Source organism: Lissotriton vulgaris, chromosome 8, assembly GCF_964263255.1.
Source record: "Lissotriton vulgaris chromosome 8, aLisVul1.2, whole genome shotgun sequence".
NCBI classification, from domain to species: Eukaryota; Metazoa; Chordata; class Amphibia; order Caudata; family Salamandridae; genus Lissotriton; species Lissotriton vulgaris.
In genome coordinates, this window is record NC_141696.1 from 761,934,601 (window position 1) to 761,956,579 (window position 21,979).

The following is a 21,979-nucleotide window of genomic DNA, read 5'->3' on the forward strand; positions in this document are numbered from 1 at the left end:
TCCGCCGAGCATCCCCGCAGCAATAATACACAAAGAGCTGGGAATCACATATATAGCTGATCTGATTAGACTGAGACCTATACTGGCCTGGATCAAAATTTGGTCAAACCCCAATGCGGAACTATCCAGACAGATCATCCAGGATTGCCTGACGAAAGAGAAATGCCTTCAAATCCCCTGGCTGAAATATGTTAAAGATACCCTGGGAGAAATAGATGAACAAAGGCTATTCTTGGACCCCTCCACGGTGGATATATATTCCAGACACTCAGTACAAGGGCAATTGCTGGATAAATATAATGGCAGGAGGAGGGAGCTTGACTCTATTAAACCCTCGACAGTTGCTCATTCGCTAGTATCTAATCAAGCAGGCATGGAACCGTACCTCTTTTTAATGTATAGTCAGCACGAGAGGTTTTTAATGACTCGTTTTAGGCTCAATTTGTTGCACCATATCTTAGCCTATCCATCAGGGTTTACTCCAACAATTGAGCAGAAGGGTGCCTGCGGCTGCGACAATAGGTCTCCGCAGGACACCCTTCATTTTGTATTATTGTGCTCTTTTTATAAAACACAGCGTCAAAGATTCTTAGTAGGTATTTGAAAGACTCAAATATAATCCATGCCAAATCTGCCTTACTATTTTTGCAAAGAGCCACTGAAATGCGAACTCTATGTGCCATTATAAGTTTTCTTAAAATTGCTTTTAAATTAAGAAATACAAGGGGCTGATGAAATTGGTGGGTCTGGGAGGTATCTAATTGGTTATACGGGGTCTTGATTCACATTTGCACTTTGGTCCTATTACTCACAAAAATCCCTTTTTAAATTTGATGCCTTTTTTAAACAATGTCATGTCGTTCAGAAAGTTTTGTATTTGAGATTATGTATTGTTGTTATTGTGTATTTTCATGATGGTATTTAACCTTCGAAACAAATAAACGAAAAAAAAAAAAAAAAGACTTCATTGACAGCCCTGAACTCTTTTGCTGTGAATTCTGACCTGCCAAGTGATGCCAATCCAGTTCTGGGCTCTTGGAGGTGGCTTTGCTGCAGAAGAACCAAGAAACCCCTTGCTTCGACTTTCAGGTCCTGTTTTTCCCACTGCAGCAATACTGTGCAGTTGAAAAACCAATACATCGTTGTGGTGCTGCCTAGGAATCGACGCAGAGCCTGTCATGTGGCTGAAAGTTCACCGCAGCCCGATTCCAGAGCACTGTGTCACCGAGGTCCGTGGCACCCGCTATGACTTCAATGCAGGCCCTGATGTGCGGCAGAAAAAATCGATGCTTCACCTGCTTCCTGGCTGAAAATGGACACAGAGACTGTTTTGCCACCTCTGCATCCATACAGCGCATCTGGATTTTCAAGGCATCGCACCTGTTCACCGATTTCTTCACCGACGTCGCCCAGCAGTAAGGAACCGAGGCCGCATTTCCGGATCCAGATGCAACTCCTCCCATGACAGTAAGGAACCAACACATCACCTCCGCTGGCACTAGGGAACCAACGATTCACCTCCCCTGGGAGTAAGGAACCAATACATCGCTTTGCTTTTCCTGTGCCGCACCTCTCCTGTATCTGTATTCATCTTTGATTCTGACGTATCCCAGGTACTATGTGATAAAAGTGATGCATCCTCAGTCTCCCATGGAGTGAGCTATTATGAATCTTTTAAAATTTATATGTTTTGGTTGAATTTTTGTTGTCATGGTCTTCTTTTATTCTGCTGAATATTGTTTTTTTTCCAAATTGGTGTGGAGTCCTTTTGTAGTGTTTTCACTGTATTACTCTGTGTTTATGTACAAATGCTTAACATGTTGCCTCTGAGATAAGCTTGACTGCTTGTGCTAAGCTGCCGGGGTTATCTTGGGTGTGTAACTCCCTTACCCTGACTAGAATAAGGGTCCCTACTTGGACAGGGTGCAAACCACTGCCACCCAGACCCCCATTTCTAATATTTTGTATAGTTTTTTTGCTGATAGCAATGCTCACCAAAATTGTATGTAAGGTATACTGGGGTGCAGCTACGCTTAGCACTTTCCCTAAAATAAGTAACTGAGGTTTAAAGTTTCTCCAGCAGGAAAAATTGTGTTCTGTATATCTTGAACAACTGGCATAGATAAGGCCTTTCTCAACATATGTTTGACACTCCTGATATAGAGCTGTATATTGAGGGTAGGTAGTGGCACAGGGACAAAGTACTGTTATGTGTAAGAAACTAGAAAGCTCTGGAATAAGGTATCATTTAGTACTACATGCAGAATGTGTGGATGAAGATCCTATAGCAAGGGATGTCAATGTAGGTCTAAGAGGACAGTTCATTGCCAGATTCTCAGGATGTTCACGTAGGGTAAAATAAAAAATTTACATAACCAGTTGTCATCCTGAAATTTCACAGAGATCTGGTCTTCTGGACCTTGGTTGAGTACTTCTACTGTGGTGAGGGATTGCAGCCTAGACATCCTAATTGAGTAAACCAATAAGTTTTGGAAAAGTAAAGACAAAAAACTTACGGCCCTATTTGCGAGAAACTAATACAGCACAGTGTTGCAAGTCAATTGACTGTGCCGGGCTGCGTCAGCTTTGAAGTACAGGGATGTGCCATATTTACAACAATATGTTCCATCTCTGTGCTTTTCCCTGCACTGGCGCACAAACTGCTGCCATGGGCCAGCGCAGGCATCTTTATACCATGGTGCAAGGATGTCTGCGTCATGGGGAGATTGTTTTTGTGCAGGAAGGGGCATAAATTGAGGTGATTACTCTTCAAATGCATGCTGTAGAATGCAGCACACACTGAAAGAAGAGAAAAACGAGGAGAAATTAAATATTTCTCCTCGTTGCGCCCTGCTACGCCACCCCTGAGTCGGAGTAGCATTTTGACCAATTCTCAGATTTACGATTGCTCGTTTATTTATTTTATTTTTATTTTTATTTTAAAGGTTTTATATAGCGCTGGCAAGACCTGTAGGTATCAGAGCGTTTTACATGAGCATCAGATCATAGTTAAGGTTACATCGTTAAAAAGGTTACACAGTTATAAGAGCATGGCAACATAGTTACTTGTAAGGTTTGGATAAACAATAAGCACAAATGCGTAAGGGGCAAAGCAGGCAAGGGGAAAGATTTAATGGATGGGGAAGGAGCTGGGGAAGTAGACAGGTAATGAAGGCGGGAAAGAGGAGGGGAAGGGTGACTGGGACACAAACCGGTAGACGAGTCAAAGCAACGTCCAAAGTCCAGTAAGCTGTGATCCCAGGGGAAGTGGTATCACTTCCCTATCTCTGTTGCGGGAGGCTCCCTTTATGCAGTGGACTCTCTCAGAGGGGTCTCTGAGACTCCAAGGCCTACATACTGGATCCTTCCCCAAAAAGGGGAGAGGGAGTGCTTCGGCAAGGTGTGCCATACCATATCTCAGCTGTGAGTGACGCAGTGGACTCTCTCAGCGGGTACGATGAGACTCCAGAGTATAAATATTGGATCTTCCCCCAACAAGGGGAGAAGGAGTGCTTAGTCAAAGGGCACAAAGGACAGGGGGCTAGGCAGACTAGCAGGCAAGGTGAGAGATTCAGAGGAAAGTGGATAGGAGCTAGGAGCTAGGGAGGAAGGCAAAGAGAGAAAGAGTACTAAATGGGAACAACATTAATTAATGAGTTATTATATAGCACTGGCTAGAGCAGATGGAATCGGGGCGCTTTACATGAAGGACAATAATGTTGCAATTTACATCAGTTAAAAGTTACATAAGTATCAAGAAAAGCATTTAAAGAACATAGGGGACAAGGTGAATGGAGCAAGGAAGGGTAAGGGGATAGGGTAAAGGGGTAGGAGGAAGATAGGACGTAGAGACTAGGGGAAAATTTGCCCAATGTCTGGCTGGGTAGGTGACGGCAGGGAGGGGGAGTCCACAACCCATCTCCTCTTTAGCTATATGGTAGCTCCACCGGGCATTAGCCAAATCGCTAGATCTCCACAGTCTGGGGTAAGTTACGCAGGTTCCAAGTCCTGATGTGTAGGCAGGTTAGGGGATCGATTCAAGGTCTGGTCAATGTCCAATTGTTGTCCCAGGGAAGTAAAACAACATGTAGGGGTCCACTATGGAAGCCATCTTGGGATAAGGCAGGGGACTGTACCGTACACTGGTGGCCATCCTAAGGTCAGGCATCAGGCAGTTAAAGTTACTCTCCAGGACATCGGCTGCCAGAATATAGCAAATCTAGCATGCACACACCATCACACGCACAGACATACATATGCACACACCAATATGAGCACACACTCTCATATGCACACTGATGCACACAGACACGCACATAGCCAGAAACATCCAAGAACACAATCACACATAAAATCCAAGGCACTAATACAAAAACACCCAAATACATGCATGCACAAACACCATCACATGCACAGACATGCACAAGCACACACAAATGTGCTCACTCTCATACACGCACACACACAAACACACAAGCACACATACAATCACATGCTCCAGTACAAAAATACCCAAGGACGTACACACAAATACATGCCCACACACACACACCATCACACGCATCAGTGGACATGGGTGTTGCCTGGCAACACCCACAGCAGCACCCATATCATGCCCCTAACACACAAAGTGTTGCGTGAAAAGGGGTGATATTTACAAACACACGTAAAGCCACGCAGGGTGACTTTACATGTGATTGTAAATATCATGCAGCTGGGTGCGCTACCATTGCGTCATGCAACATGACGCACCAGCAGCGCAAGGGGCTTAGTCGCTGGATGTTCATCTGCAAATTTTGACCTGCCTTCTATATATCATTGGTTGTGATCATAGACCTGGTAAAAAGGACTTTAATTTATTTTAATGGAAGCAGGCAATGCTTCACTCTGAATTTTATGGAGGGGGGCCATTGTTTTGCATTTTGAAGTGGGCCTTGTCGAACCTTCTGCCAGCCCTGAAAGGAAACAAAGCAGCTTAGCCAAAATGCTGATAAAAAATCTAAGTTTATGTAAGTTGATTGACCTGCTTCTTCATTAATAGGTGCCATTGATACAATTATTAAAGAAGGGAAGTAACACGGGCAGTCCAACGAGTGACCCCAAAAAATGCAATATTTTCTTCCATAGTCAGTCCACAACACTGTGTGGTGATAGACAAGAGCCTACGAACATCAATTTCATTTTTATGGAGTTTAGAGGTGTCAGTGACTCATAGTCTCTTATCCAGGAGCCACATCAACTTCATGAACTCCCCCTCTGCAAGTCATTAAGGGAGATTTGGAGCTGGGTGTCACTAGCCTAGACATGAAAGCCTAAGCCTCTCACCAGCAACAGGTTTTTGCCAGATCACAAGCAGACACTGAATACCGCTGGTGACAGAAGAGTAGTGTATGAAACTCTTCAAGATGACTTTTCTGGATGCCCCATGCTACCCCTACTCTTCAGACCGGGGTTGCTCATTAAATAAAAGTAAGTTGAATGAGCCCAAAGATTAGTCTGAAACTCCCCTATTTTCTTGTCATGATCTACTGTGGCAGAGATGGAGAAAAACAACTCAGGGCTGCCAGTTTCAAAGAGTTTTCTGCACTACCTGAGTGCAGTCTATTTGTTTTGCCCAGTCCTCAATCCTAAATACATACCCACTTGCTGTTCACCATCTCCCAGGTAAGATGAGTGTTTACAGATCTATCCATGATTTGAATTAGGAATAGGACCTGAATAGGACCTGAATGAAAATGTCACTTCGGTCCTTCGGTCCATTGGAATATTTTTTATTACAAGTTTTATTTTGCCCTTTCTGTGAAGGCAGGACACAACCTATACAACCTATACAAATGTAAAGTGTGAACGCCCCTTTCTCTCACAGCCCAGGAAGACCTTCAGTACGCAGATGAATGCAGATGTAACCCTGTCACACCCAACACTTTCTGTGTGACGAAAATATGCACCAAGTGTAGCTGTCAAGCCGTCCCAGATGTGGCATGGTCAGGCTGCAAAAGCGCAAAGAGTCATAAGCACAGACAAATGTCCACTTTCTAAAGGCATTTCTAAAATAATAATGCAAAATCCAACTACACCAGTAAGCAGGATTTATTACTACCATTCTAAACACACCAAACAGGGCAACTCTACTTCTCTCACATCAGGAATTATCACTTAAACACACATAAGGAAATTCCCCATGCTAGCATATGAGAGGAGTAAGCCTCACAGTAGTGAGTTACAAAATAGGTTGTTTGTCATTACCAGGATATGCCACACAATAAAGGCACATATCCTAATACTTACACAGCACCCTTCCCATAGGGCTACATAGGACCTACCTTAGGGGTGACCTATGTGTAATGAAATAGGAGTGTATATCTTGGCAAGAAGTTTTGAATGCCAAGTCAAAGTGGCAGTAAACTGTGCACAGGGTCTGCAGTACCAGGCCTGAGACAGGTTTGAAAGGCTATGTCTGTAGTTGGCACAAGCAGTGCTGCAGGCTCATAAGTAGCCTTGAATTTACAAGGCTACTTATTAGATACTACTTTATAAGGGACTTATAAGTAAATTAAATATGCCAAACAGGTGTAAACCAGTCATACCATATTATAGGAGAGAGAGCACATGCACTTTAGCACTGCTTGGCAGTGGTAAAAGTGGCCAGAGTCCTAAAGCCAACAAAAAGGTCAGAAAAATAGGAGAACGTAGGCAAAACATTTGGGGATAACTCAGCAAAAAGGGACAAGTTTAACACATCTCCCTTCCAGCCTAAAGACAGGGTAGACTAATCAATACCTTGATGGGCTTCCCTGCTTATTGATATACAACGTGGACCCAGGTCCACTACTGCAGGGGCACGTTCCAGTACTCCCCTCTGAACCCAATTGGCTCCTTCTGTCTATACTCTCAGGGTTCACTAGGTTAACTCAGGGGGAACCTTTCTGCTCACCTGTGGACCCCAACCAGAGCCAGGCCCCAGGCCACCTAGGGCGTTCTGTCCTCCGTTTTCCCTGAGTGGGGAACAGTAGCCCCAGGTACGTCTTATTTCCACTCCACTTCCCACCATTTTATGAGTTCTATCCTGCAAATGTCTTCCGACCCAGGGTCTGTACCCTTGGGTTGAACCAGGGTCAGAGGTGAATCTCTCCTCCCCCTCCTGCCCTCCTACTGGGGTTCCACACACTCTATCAAGGAGTGGTACCCCCAGAAGACAAAACTAGGTTATCGTGTGTCAGCAGCCCATTCCCCCAGGTCAGGGGTGATACCCTGATCCTGGGCCAGTATGGCATACCTCCCGTCCTCTGGAATATAGTCCCCAGGCCAGTTCCCCAATCCTCCTCAGAGATCCTGTGCACTGCCACAGCTCTCTCATGCTCCCTCAACCACTTACATATGTCACCCCCCTCCTTGAAGCTAGCCACCAAGTTTGTTGGTATGTTGGTGGTATTTTTTGCACTAAACTCCATATTGCTGCCACCACTGGACTCCACCTGCAGCACTGGTGACTCCAAAATTCTAAAACTGCTCTCATGGGCCAATTTCCTTTCCTCAAGAGCAGGTTTTTCCCTGGCGAAGGCTCTTTCAGCATCTGCCATCCTCTCCCCAACTGAGCCCCTTTCAACCTCAGCCCTTCTCTATTCTACAGCCAGCTGGGCCAGACGCACCCTCAAGTCCTTCTCAGCCTGTCTATCCTTGAGCTCATCAGGCAACAGGATGTGGGATGTGACACTGCTCCTGGCACTAGACCAAGCAAAGGACTTCCTATCTACAGGGTCCTCTCTCTATACCAGCATCCCTGCCCAGTCACTTTCTCCTTCCTCCTCAAACTCTTCAGGGCCACTGTTCTCTTGGGGTGGTGGTTGGGAACCCTCAGAGTCACACATTACAAGATTATTGATTGATTGATTGAACTCTTCCATATTATAAAACTCCAGTTCATTGAGATCAAACTTTGACTTTATTTTGGCTAGTACTAATAGTGCAAACAACAAGATTCTGAGGTGTAAGAGATGAAGAAGAAGTAAAGAAGAACAATGATCACTCAGAGAACAGGAGAAAAAACACATAATGGTCTAAGTGCAGAGTTGTATTGCAAAAATAACCCCTTTTCTCCTTCCCAACTAGGAGCGAGAATAAAATATTAGCTCACTAGCTAGGTATTTTTAATATCACTTTCACCACTCCATGAACACTGCACTACACATTTCTTCACAAAAAAGTGCTCCTACATAGTTCTGCAAGTCACAGCACGCCCCAAGTAGCAGCTGTTTGGTATGGCCCCAAGGATGAAGCATGTCACCTAGGGGCAACCCTGGGTGAGTGAGGGGACTCAAGAAAATAATTTTCTTTTCTTTGACAGGGGTCTTTTTTCACGCATTCAGCGGAATCCTCATTCCCTGAGTTAGTTTTTTTTTAATCTGACCTTTACAGATTTTTTTTGAACTACATGTACATTGGAGGGTGAACCTAACCAGTACCTTCATCTCTCCCCCGTTTTTGATTGTATATTTTTGGAGCCATCAGTATAGCTTGGTGGTTTCCTGAACCCAGTTGCATCCCCAAAAACGCTAGGACGGAGGTGAAAAAATATTTTAAGGACCACTGTGCAAACATTGGGCTGAAACACTAATTATCGAAACCCTCGGTGTTGCACTTTTATAGCTTTTTATGCACAGTAGTTTCTCCACTGTACTTTTTAATTTTTACACACTTATTTCCAACTGGTTTTACTGTAAAAATATTTTTATTTCATGAGTACTTACAACCATGTGCAATATTCTCTATGTACTTTTACGGTCCATCATTTTCAGATCGAATAAAGTTATATTGAATTGAATTGAATGCAGATGTAACCCTGGGACACCCAACCCTCCCTGGGTGATGACTGCCTCGAAAGTATGCACCAAGTGTAGCTGCGACCCAGGCCCAAACGAGGATTGGAGTCATGCTGCTAAAGCACAAAGAGTCCTAATCACGGAGCCTTTCTAAAAGAGGCATTTCTAAAATAGTAATGTAAAATCCAACTATACCAGTAAGCAGGAGTTTTTCACTACCATTCTAGACATAACAAACATAGCATTGCTTTTCCTTTCAGGTCAGGAATACCCACTTAAACACGTACAAAGGAATACCCCATGCTAGACTAAGAGAGGAGTAGGCCTCATAGTAGTGACAGACAAAATATGCTATTTGTCACTACCAAGACATGCCACTTAATAAAGCCACGTGTGCTACCTTTTACTTACTCAGCACCCTGCCTATAGGGCAACCTAGGGCCTACCTTAAGTGGGACCTATGTGTAATAAAAGAGGAGTTTAAGACTTGGCAAATAGTATTGAATGCCAAGACAAAGTAGCAGTAAACTGAATTCAGGGTCTGCAGTGGCTGGCCTGAGACAGGTTTGAAAGGCTATGTCTGTGGGTGCCACAAGCAGTTCTGCAGGCTCAATAGTAGCATTTAATTTACAGGCTCAGGGTATATGGGATTAGCCGCGGTTCGTGCAGGTAACAGCGGTGGGGCAAAGTAAGGGGGATTTCAAGGGACAATGCAGATCCCCCCTTACCCGGTCCCTCCGCCCCACCCCTTTTACCTACATGGACCACGACTGTATGGAATAGCACTTTACAAGGGACTTATGAGTAAATTAAATGTGCCAAACAGGTATAGACCAATCACACCATGTTTTTGGGGAAAGAGTATGTGCACTTTGCACTGTTTAGCTGTTGTAAAGTGTCCAGAGTCCTAAAGCCAACAAAAAGCAGATTAGAAAAATATGGGGGGAAGATGTAAAAATGTTTGAGGATAACCCACAGGAAGGGCAGGGTCCAACAAAACGTTTGTGTTTTTTTTAAAGTGCTCTATAGTATTTATACCTGAAAATAATGGCGGAACAGGCACTTCCCCTGACTCAATTAGATTTTCAAAAGCACAGCTATTTCTGCCTATGCTCTTCCTGTACAAGCATGTAAGTGGCACCGTGAAACAACGCGGAGTGCATCTGCGTGTTGATCAGTTACCCTATTTGCCTGTCGAAAAGACAGAATTCCTTATTCTGCTGGGGATTTCATGCCTCTCTGGATTCTGACTGTGAAAGCAGACTCTTTCGAGTTCCATCATTTATCACAATCCCCGTCTATTTCATGATAGATTGCTTTCAGCTAAAGCGCCCCTACTGTTGATTAAACGTGTGATGTGCATGTTTCAGCACTTCATAATTTTGCAGGCAGGGAGCAATGCTAGTGACAAAGCATCAGGTCCCATTTTTCTGTTTTCTTGTTTTTTGTTTTTCCTTATCAGATAATAAAGCAAAAGAATATAACCGGTTACGTGTAGTTTTATGATACAATCTGCGTTTGTTTCCAAGTGGCACCTGCAGATAGCTCCATTCCCAGGCAGAATTAATGCGGCTGTCACAAAAGCACAATTAAAGAGGGGATACAATCTGGTAAAAGGTGGCAAGCTATCTTCTAAAAGGTAAAGGTTACATGATTTATGTCTGGACAGGACATGCCTTCGTGCATTCTACTCACCCTCTCCGGTCCATGTCTTTCTTCTGAAAAGATGAAAGATAGAATGTCAAAAATAAGATTCAATGCAGCTAGGAGGGAAGCCTTTCTCAAATGTCACATTTTACTTTCAAATTTTGACGTCCAATTATGCAGCGCGTTTTCAAGGAAAGCGGCAACAAGTGGAAAACTGACAAAAAAGGGATAAGGAAAGATGAGTGTGATATCAGACCAATTATATGACATGCAAAAAAAATTACCTCTCCATAAATTCATTCTGAAACTGCCTTCCAGATTCCGATTTGTGCGTCGTGATCCGCATTCTCAATGCCTCTCCCATTTTTCGCTTGCCCTTCTAAACCACTTACACTTTACTGGAGGAAGTGTGGAAATATAATTGCAGTTCTTGCTGGCAGGCAGCGTACTTCTCAACAGTTTTCTGATGGGAGTTTATCTGTAAGAAGTTTCTTTTTTTTCGCTCTTCAATTATCGTGCTCCATTGTTTTTGTTCAATTATGCTCGATGTCAGGCCGGAAGCTTCGGTGTTGCTTCATCTCGCGCAGCACAAGGAGCTTGCGCGTCTCCAGTAACTGGAGTCTGAGACGAAAGCAGCACCATGCCCCGAACAGAGCTGTGAGAAGCATTTCACACACTGTCAAATCAGGAACATTTCAGGCGCTCACCCTCCTTGTGTGTCTCTTGAAAGCAACAGGGATTTTCATTGTACTCTCTAAAGGTAAAAGCGTTTCGACATTTACAGGAAACTTTCCATTCAACTGCATTATACTCGGAGGAATGAAAACCTGCCAAGTGTTCGGAGCCTGGAGATGCAAAGGGGGCATAACGCAAAAAAAAAAACAACTCTGTTCCAAGCCTAAATAATTTACTATCCCTTCGGGTCTAATGAATTTAGACTTGAAAAATGTGTGTTCACGGGTCTAAATCCCGGTTGGCCGACCAAGACTGTCATCCTCCCAATGTCAGTCAGTATAGCGGGGACCTATCAGCTGGATAACAATGAATGATTTCATGTAACGAAGAGACCGCTTCAGCAGTAAACATGATTATATCAACAAAAAAATTGACGTTATTCGCTACTGACCAAGAAATTGGATTGAAAGAGCAGCACAAATGGGCCGGTTTACAGGGGAATGATCTGGCTGTAAATAGTCTCTTTCTATCTCTGGGTGCACAAGACTTAGGGGCATATTACCTTATCGCTATTGCTTGGTTAGAGATAAAAAATTTACCGCTGAGCTGCGGCGATTTTTATCGCAAATAAACCTTGGTATTACCAAGGTTTATCTCCTAAGCGATAAAAATCGGCCGCAATGCATGAATATCGCTGAAAAGTCAGCGATATTCATGCGATACCGAGCTAATGCTCTTAGCCATGTTATCCACCTCCCATTGGATAACATGGCTAAGAACTGCTCAGGGCAGGTGTTAGCTTTTGGAGATATTCGCGCTTAGCGCGAATATCTCCAAAAGTTGGTAATAGGAGATAGCGATGTTAGCGACTGTGGGGCATATTACCAACAACTAGCGATAATTATCGCTATGTTGGTTTAGCGGCGATATTTTTATCGCCGAGCTGTGGCGATTTTTATCGCTTAGGAACCTTTCTATTATCAAGGTATATCTCCTAAGCGATAAAAATCGGCCGAAATGCATGAATTTCGCTGAAAAGTCAGCGATCTTCATGCATTACCGAGCTAATGCTCTTAGCCATGTTATCCACCTACCATTGGATAACATGGCTAAGAACTGCTCAGGGGCAAGTGTTAGCTTTTGGAGATATTCGCGCTTAGCGCGAATATCTCCAAAAGTTGGTAATAGGAGATAGCGATGTTAGCGACTGCTTCCAGTCGCTAACATCTTGGCACGCCCACTTTGCATGTCATTAGTGATAAATATCACTGACTTGCAAAGCTGGGCCCAAGATGGTCGCGTTCTCCTACTAGCTGTCGCTAACTGGTGTTTGCGACAGCTAGGTAATAGTGAGATAATTTTATCTCCGCTTTCTTGGATTTTAAAGCCAAAAAAGCGGAGATAAACCCCCTTAATATTATGCCCCTCAGTTGGCTAATTACCAATGAGATTCCTAGAGTCAGATTTCCAACAAGGGCTTTCAACCAAGCATCAGATACTTATTTAGGGAGCCTCTTCCTCACCTTCCTCACCTTCCTCACCTTCCTCACCTTCCTTATATTCATAATCAATTGAGGCCTCCTACCTCCAAGACACACCTTTAACACCCCTTCCTTCAATGTAGAAGTGTTTTTGCTTGCTCTCTTGAGTGTTTGCATTGCTGAGCCTATTTGCACTACTTTAACAGCCTCGAAGGCAGATTTTTGTGTCTGTCAGATCATTAGCGGAAGCAGGGAAAGGAGGCTTGCTCGTGTTGGGTGTCTTGCCAGTCTCTTCATTGTGTAATATATGTTTCACTTTCATGGACATTGTTCCTCCTGCTGTAGCACCTGGCCAGGCAATGAGAGTGGTGTCACTGTCAGGCAGCAGAGAAAGGAAGTTGAATGGTGGTGCTGAGGCTACACTCCACAATGGATGGAATGAGGATCTTCTTATTTGTGTAACAGTGTGTTGGTGGCATGTGGTTCCCCTGTGGCTCATGCCCCTGTTACTTACCGGTAATCTTCATTATGCCGCATCCTGGTCTTCCTGGATGCAGTCATGAGACCCTCCTTTCTGCCCGGCCATGGCTGTTGACTATTTCCTGTTTTACTGCTGTTTTTTTTTCTTTCTGCCAGAAAGGAGAAGTATCTCATGCGTAAGGACTGTATGCAGGAAGAAGGACGAGGAGGTAACGGCAGTGTTTGTGGCACGTGAGGCTTTCAAATTAATGAGGAAGTCTTCTGAGGATTAGATGGGATGCCACAGAAAGTCCTACCTCTCCTCATCTCCTTCTCCATAACAGGCAGCATAGATTTGCTTCACCAGTGGGAGTGTTTCTGCCAGCAGCGTAACAGCAGCCGATTATAGTTAAGGTAGCAGTTTCTCAGCAGTGGCATCTCATGAGCAATACAGGAGAATGTCTTCTTCCATGTCTGACTTGGATGATAAGATCATTTATGGCATGTAGTAACGCTTCATGATGAAGGAGTTGTGAGAAGTTAGCTTGGCATATGATGTCCACTAGTTCTAGTGGGCACCTTGCACCAGTCTAATCTCCTCTTATTATTGGTGGTTGTAAAGTCAACCTCATAGAAAGCTATCCTAGTGGTAGCATGAACCAGCAGTCATCAGGCTAAAACTTCAGAAGGCGAGTTAAGCAAGTTGTTTTACCAATTATAATCTCTTGAGTACCAAATGAAAGTACACCACACAAGGTATATATCAAATATATATGTATTTATTCTAAACACAACCCCTCTGCACTCTTTATGAGGTCAGAGGTAAAAGTACAATACAAGAATCTCAATTAGCATGCAATAAGTTGCACAATATACAGTATGCCCCAGGGGCCTCACAAACCATATACTAAAATAGTGGTACAATAACCTCATCTGGAATAGAAAGCAGGCCAAGGGCCTATCGAATCGCTGGGGCTTCTCTAACAACCAAAGGTTATGAAGTAGGAGACCCACAGGAGACGTGTGCAGTGTCTAAACACAGCCGCTGGTTACCACTGACTTTCTATGGGAAACGAAGAAGATACAAATTTACAATTTAAAGACACTTCTGGATGGACTACGATGGAACCCTTTTTAACTAGGACACTTCGAGAGTCAAGACCCACGGGAGCACCGGAGTACTCGTGTTACCTCACTCAGGGAAGACGGTGCATAGGTGCGTTTTGGTGTCGGGTTTCGTCATCGTTTTCAATGGAGAGCTGCAAAGAAGAGCTGCATGCGACCAGAGGAAAAGTGTCCAGGTGGGTCCAAGGGTGGATCAAAGATCTGAAGAACCTGAAAGCAAAAGAGACAGATTCTGGGTCACTTGCCGGTGACCAGGAAGAAACCAGGAAGGAACCAGGCGATGTTGGGTGATTTTAGGTGAAAAGGTAAAGTTTGTCTCTTCAGCCACGAGGTCCAGGAGGCGTCGACGACAACCAGGAGCTGGATTTGAGTTGAGCCTCAAAGGATCTAGTTGACTGCGGTGTTGGTATCCCGATTGGGCCTAACAAGCCTTGGCAAACGCAATCCATGCAGAGTGTTAAATTGGCTTTGTTGCAGACCAGCAAGGTCTGTGGAACTTCTCCTTTGTAGGGAAGCTGGAGCAAGCCTGGAGCAACCAAGAAAACAAGTTAAATTCAAAATGGAGTCTTCAGGGGGCTCACTAGCCAATGGGCAAGGAACCAGTAAGACGCATCAAGCTGAAAATGCAAAAGCGGGGCCCACGGGACACTCGTGGAGTGTGGGGGCCTGTGATTTGGTGCCAATGGTGCTCAGGAGTGAGGTTTCAAGCACCTCAATGCACAACTTCAAGATACATCGAGAAAGGAGTGCAGCTTGTAAAATGTAGGATGTCCAGGAGTTCCGGTCCCACGTCTTTCGTGTCCGCCACGTGTCTTAGCTTTGCTGTGAGCAAAGGTCGCGGTGAGAGATGTTCGGAAGTCCATGTGCTGTGTCGCTGATTCTTCGGGATCCGGCGGGAGCCTCAAAAATGCAGACCAGCAAAGTTGCTATTGGTGCCTGTTTGACCAGGGTGGTCACTCCTTGACCACAAGAGCGATGTCTTCCGCCTTCCAGTCGAAATGGAATGTCGAAAGTCCAGGATGTATGTTTCAAAGTTTCGTCCAGGGTAATCTAAAGTCCTAGGGACACAGTCCCTATACTTATACTTAGTTTAGGGGCTGGACTACACCTTAAGGTCCCTCCTGTGGGTGGACCTGGGAAGGGGGTGGTTACACCCCTTTACCTTTGTCCAGCTTTGCGCCAGAGCTGGGGCAGAGTGGCCCAGCAACCAGTTTGAACTGGGAAATGCATGGAGCACCTTGTGTGCCCCAGGCAGTGTCTGGAAAGCATTCACTGAATGCAGCCCTTCCTGCCCCAATACACTAAAGCCTGTCTGGGGAGGTGCTGGAACCTCCCTGGACAGGAAACCTATTGTCCAGGACTCCCCTGCCGGAGTTTCGTCCAGCAACAGGAGGTCAGACTTGTGTCTGTGGCAGCAGCTTCCATTTTGTGATGCTGAGGCTCTGTTTAACTTTAACCGGGGAAACCAGTAACTACATATCTTCTCCCTCTAGAAGGTTGGAATGCTACCCCCGCCGCCAGGACTGGCGGGGGAGGGGGTAGTATTCCAAAGTGTTTGACACCTTACACGACATGTTTTCATAAAGCCAAACCAAAGTTAGCATTAACCGGGAGGATTAACTTGCACTTAAGAGTATATGGTATGGCTATATCATAGAACAGCCATAAGGAGATGGTTCCGAAAGCTGCAAAGGGGCTCAGCTCATGCTGGGGCACCCTCTTACATAAAACCAAGCACTCTGCCTCCAGGATTGTCAAGGCATGCCATAGGAGTGACTTATATGTGTCTATATGGATACATAGATATAGGTATACTATATCTTAGTAAGGGGTGATTACACCACCTTACCCAGGCTGTGTGAACAGACCTGTGGTGTCAGTTTGGAAGGAAAAGGAGGGGCAGAACAGTACATGCTGCAGCCCCTGGTAGGCCTAGGGTGCACCTATGCCCTTGGTACATACGGCACACTATACAGGGGCTCACAAGGGTGACCCAGTAACCAATCTGGTATGTACCTAAAGTACATGGTATCAATTTAGAGAGAGAACAGCTGGGCTGTGGGCCTGATTAGCAGGTCCACAGCCGCACTAAAGTCGAAAAACCAGAGAATCACAGCAAAAAGTGGAGGTAACCATCCTACAGGAGTGTATCCAGCAGGTCTTGAATCAATGTTGGTCTCACCACTTACCTGGTGAAGCCAACGAATGGAGAGAACACTTTTTTAAAATAAATATAACCAACAATCTAGTTCTCGTTTTCCAATACAGTACTCTATGAAGAGCTTGGCAATGAGGTAATGATGAGCAAATGCAAGGACCCTGAAAAGCTAGTCATACCTAAATGCAAGGCAAAAATATTTCCTGTGGATGGGGAGTGTGGTAATTTTTGGACATTCAATTGCACCATACATGAAAGGTCGAGATAGTGTAGGCTTAAGTACTTAGAAGGTTGTCTAGGTCCTGATGAAAGCCTTGTGATGTTTCTGCCACCCCCTTTGTACCACGTTAGGAAGGGCAGCAACATGTTGACCATGTAATAGAGACAAGGAAGGTATCCTAAAAACCACCGTACGGTTTCAGTTTTTAACCTTCTATACGATAATATTTAGCTTAAATACAATTAATTAAGTCTGTTTGGTTTCTATATTGCTCTATAGGTGGAGAGAACGTGCTGATGTCCTTTTTAGAAGCCTCACTGGAAGTGATGAGGCAGAAATGTCCCCTGTATGACTCTCAGAGTGTGCATCTCTGCCCTGTGTTGCTTAGAGAGAGCGCTTCTGTTGTGTTTGAGTCGTATTTCATTTGCCTCAAGAAGCACAGCAATCATGTGTATGCAGAGATCCCAGTGTTTCAGGGATTTCAACTCAGAGTGGGGCTGTGTGGTCTATAATGGAGCATGACTATTATCAGCTCACCGGGTTGCAGCAGACTTACAGTGATGGCATGATCTGTTGACCTGCTTACTGCAGAGGATGACTCATTGACATACTCCAGCCTACTGCTGCAGTGTGGAAGATATTCAATGGGGCATCCAGCAGGGAGTCTGAGGAAACTCCGGCGCTCCCACCGGAGCCTTCCTTTGATTTGAGCACCTGTGGGCGCTGCTGTGTATTTGCTTCTGCGTTTGCCCCCATGCTCCGCTGGTCATCAGTGACATCAGTGCAATACAGTCCCCTGAGGTACCAGTTCCCACCGGATGGTCCAGTGAGGAGCAGCTACGAACAGATCCTCATGTGTCTGGTGGGATATATCCACCCAGCCTTTACCTCGGCATTAGAGGAAGGCATCGATGGAGGGAAGAGAGTCTCTTCCTGCCAGCAATGCCCTTTTCAAACAGATTCCTTCTCATGGATTGTAGGTGCACCACCATCGATGAAGATAGATTGCGCTAGACACCAGGGAGTCAATGTTTTTTTGGAGGGGTCAGCCCCACTGGCATGGGTTGAGCCAGGTGGAGGCAAAAATAATTTTAGTGCCTATTGACTTTGCTTCTGCAGCCCAGGGCCTTTCAGGCACACCTGGGGAAGCAAAACGTTTGAATGTGGCAACCTCTTCCCAGGGATGCTTCTATGAGATCCCTGCTAGTGGACAGAGGGTGTGCCTCAATCCAAAGGCAGGGATCTCACTGAACACCAGGGGCTGAAACCCTAGGGGCAATATATGATTTATCGATTTGCCTGCCCTGGAGGGGCTGGTCAGGTTCGGGGGGTGATCATCCCCTGCAAAGGAAGGGAAAATGTGGGATTTCATTTTTTTGATTCTCTAGTGAGTATGGCCTTTTTGGCTTTTCCCCTGCCCCCACCCTAACAGGTGGTACAAAAGGGGGAGGTAATGGACGGAGCATCTGAATCAATCAAACACTCACACCCAGTCAAAAGATCTGGGTTTAATCCATCACCGTTCTCTAGCCCACTCTGCCACCCCTGTTCAGACATGGCTATATGCAAATCAGTCTGACCCTGTGCCTCATGGGAACAGTCCAGCCCGAACTGCCAAGCCATGTCTTCCCTGGACCGGAAACAAGCTTCCGAGGACCGGTTTCTGGCATTCCAGCCGTCTTAAGCCCAGCTTGCTTGAATCCAGTGGCCTGGTTGACTGGGTCTGAGTGTTTGATTAATTCAGATGCTCCGTCCATCTCCACCCCCTTTTGTACCGCTTTTGTCCACCATATGTGTGGCAGGGTATGCTCAGACATGAGTCCCTTGCTCACTTTGACACTTGATTCAAGCAAGCCGGGCTGAAGACGGCTGGAATGCCAGAAACCGGTCCTCGGAAGCTTGTTTCCGGTCCAGGGAAGACGTAGCTTGGCAGTTCGGGCTGGACTGTTCCCATGAGGCACAGGGTCAGACTGATTTGCCTATAGCCATGTCTGAACTGGGGTGGCAGAGTGGGCTAAAGACCGGTGATGGATTAAACCCAAATCTTTTGACTGGGTGTGAGTGTTTGATTAATTAAGATGCTCCGTCCATCACCACCCCCTTTTGTCCCACCCTAACAGGTGACACAGTAAAAATAAAAAGAGAGAGGGATAGCTCATTGGCCCACTACATATTATAGAGGGTGAAAGTAAAATATGAATAACACAATAAATGATCAATGGCTGAAGCGGGCTAACCCATTTCCCCATTATGTATTCAGAGGGGGTGGAAGTGAAACATGAATTGTACATTATCTGATTAATGGCTGCAGTGTATCAGCTGGCAATAGAAAGTAAGCATTCTGTCAACAAAGATAATGAACCCCTCGAATAACATTTTTATTTCCCTGCAAAAATTGAAAAGGGCCTCCTGTCAGTTTGAATGTGTGTTCACAGCTACTAACCCAATATGCTTAGTTTTTTCAGGTGTTTGTCTTCTGTGCGTGCAAATTTTCCTATTGAGTTAACTGTCAAGTCCCAGTTTAGGATAGACCATCTACTTTCTAAATTCATTTTCCTCTTTCCTCCAAGCATTCTCTAAATTATTACTCTTTCTGTCATTAATGCGTTGTAGAATACTGGCTCTGCATATACCATACCAAAGTAAGGTACAGTGTACATAGAGTCCTGTGGATTCCCAAAGGTAGGCAGAGGTAAAAATAGATAATACCTCGTTCTGTGGTAGAGTGGGCGAGCAGTAAGGCTTTATCAGAGGGTAGTGTTAGCGTTTTTTGTACACACTCAGGCAAGAAATGCTTTCACACACTTAAAGACCGAACTCTGACCCATTTGTTTTGTAGAAAAATATTACTTAGTTGTATTTTATTTCTAAAACCAAGCAAGACCTGGCAGAGGTAAGTGTAATAATACTTTGCAAGAATGATGCAGCTGAATACAGTTGAATGCAATTGGCTTGGTTACAGGTGTGTCAAATGTTCATTAACAGTTGAATTTACTGTGCAAATACTTGGTAATCACTTTTTTAGATTACTTTTCAGAATACATTTTCTACTTAGTGGGATATGCTTAGATTTCACTATCACACTAGGATATTTCCTGGATAAAAGGTGAGTAAAACAGTTTTTCTCAAAACACAGTGGCAGACTTACAAGAAAGTGACACATCTGTAGAGATGCATCCCTTCGCCTGCACCACCCTGTGAAACCCTTGAACCACCATGGATGCACCGTAATTACAGCACATCAAAGTACAAGGATTAACAAATTCTGACGCAAATGTTGGAGCAAAAGTCACGCATTGCTGGAGTCGTTTCGCAAGCATGTTGCAACTCCAGCAATGCATTCTGAGACCTATTCCCACTACACTGCGTCACTCCTTACGCCATGCTTCAAGTAAGTGTAAGGTTTTGACGCAGTGTTGGTGCAGTGAAATCTTGTAGATTTAACTGCCTCACTTTTACGAGGTTTTCCTGTCTGAGGATACCAACCCTGCAAATATTATTCCTGACGAGGTATATTGTGACGCAGGGCTTTACAACGTGACGCATCACCCTAGATGCGTCACATTGTAAATTGGCTGCACTTTTTAGGCCACTGCTGCATCACAAAAGTGACGCAACAGCAGCGCAAAAGTGTTACAAGGGGCATGTAAATCTGCCCCACAGTTTCTTAGGTTTCAATACAAAATACCCTCAACACTTAGAAGTTTATCAGAGGTAAACAGTCAATGCAATCCTATAGAGAAAAATTAGGTTATCGTTTTGCAGGTAAGTAAACTGTCTTGCGGGTTGAGTTTCTGGCGTTAGAACAAGGGTTCCCCCAGGTTCAAGGATGCACACTCAGCGGCACTAGGGCAGCCCTGTGCAGAGTGCTGATGCTCAATATTATCCAATTGGGGATTGAGGGCCTCTGGTTGGTGGCTGATGACGAGCAGGCCACAAGGTGAGGGAGCGAAGCTCCTGGTGTTAAGCTCAGGGCAACGGAGGACCTGAGTTAGCACATAAAGTACACCCACAGCATCACAGGGACGGGCAGGTGTAGAGTGCTGATTTGGCATTGTGTGCCCTGTAGTTTTCAATGGAAGTTGCAGTTTTTGGATTTTGGCTGCATGCTCAGTCCATAAGTATTCTGGGAGGAACCAACACCTGGGCAGGTAAGTTGGAGGGCTCGGGCTGTAGGTGTACCTCGGGTTCTCTTCTCCAAGGTGGCTGGATGCAGGGGTACTTTTTGAGTTCGCATTTCACCTTCCCAGGCCACTCACGGTTGTGGAGTCTCCGTGTAGAGACTGCAGGCGATGTCGGGGAGTCCTGGAGGGGTAAACCCACAGTGGACTCAGACTCTGGAATGCTGGGGGACCTCACTGGGACATGTGAGCCACTCGGACTCGAGCCATAGGCATCGGGTGCAGTGGTGGTTCCAGATGTTGAGTTTCCTTGTCCTCAGCAGGCTGAGTCTTTTTTGGGTGATTCTTTTGAACAGAGCTGCTGTTTACAGGAGATCCGGTCTGTATTGAAGGCAGTCAGTCCTTCCAGGGGTTCTGGAGGTCACTGGCTGCAGGACAAGGTGATTTTTGGCACAGGATCTCTGGAAACTGCAGACTGGATGGTAGGGCTGGGCCCAGTCAGTTCGTCTCTGCAGTCTCCTCTGCTGTGCTTCTCCCTTTGTCCTTCTTACTAGGTTGCCAGAATCTCCCTTTGGGATTCAAGGCTGCCCCCTAAATAAAGTATTTAGGGGCATTTTAGGGTTCTCATGTCAGTAGCCAATGGGCTACTGACCTTAGGGTATCTACACCCTTGGTGTGCTCACCCCACATGGGGAAGTGAGAAAAATTCCTAACACTGATTAAAGAGTGCCTCCCATCTTCAAGATGGCAGGCACTGAAGAGCAGGCTTCACCTCCTCTCCCCCACGGGAGGGGTGGGGTTTGCAGAGGTGGGCACACCTTCTGGGATGTTCTAATTTTTCCTACCTGTCTTCCTGCAGAAAAGGAGGGGAGATAGGAAGGGGACCTGCTCCTGATAGCAGGAGAGGCTGAGGGTTGCTTTACAAAGACCATTGAAGTTCCCCTGCCACAGATGGCTCTTCCTGACCTGGGGGAGGTGTGACCACCTCCGCCCAGGAAAGGATTTGTTTCTGGGCTCAGGGAGTGAAGGCTCCCACTCCAGGGGTCCAGAAAAATGTCTTGTGGTGGAAGGCTGGTGTTCACCAGTCAGGGAACCCATCAGAGGCTGGTAGCTTTTCAGGGGGCATCTCTAATATGCCCTCTGAGTGCATGGTATTATAAATCCCACACTGACATCAGTGTGGGTTTATTATGCTGAGAAGTTTGCTACCAAACTTCCCAGAATTCAGTGAAGCCATTATGGTGTTGTGGAGTTTGTAATGACCAACTCCAAGA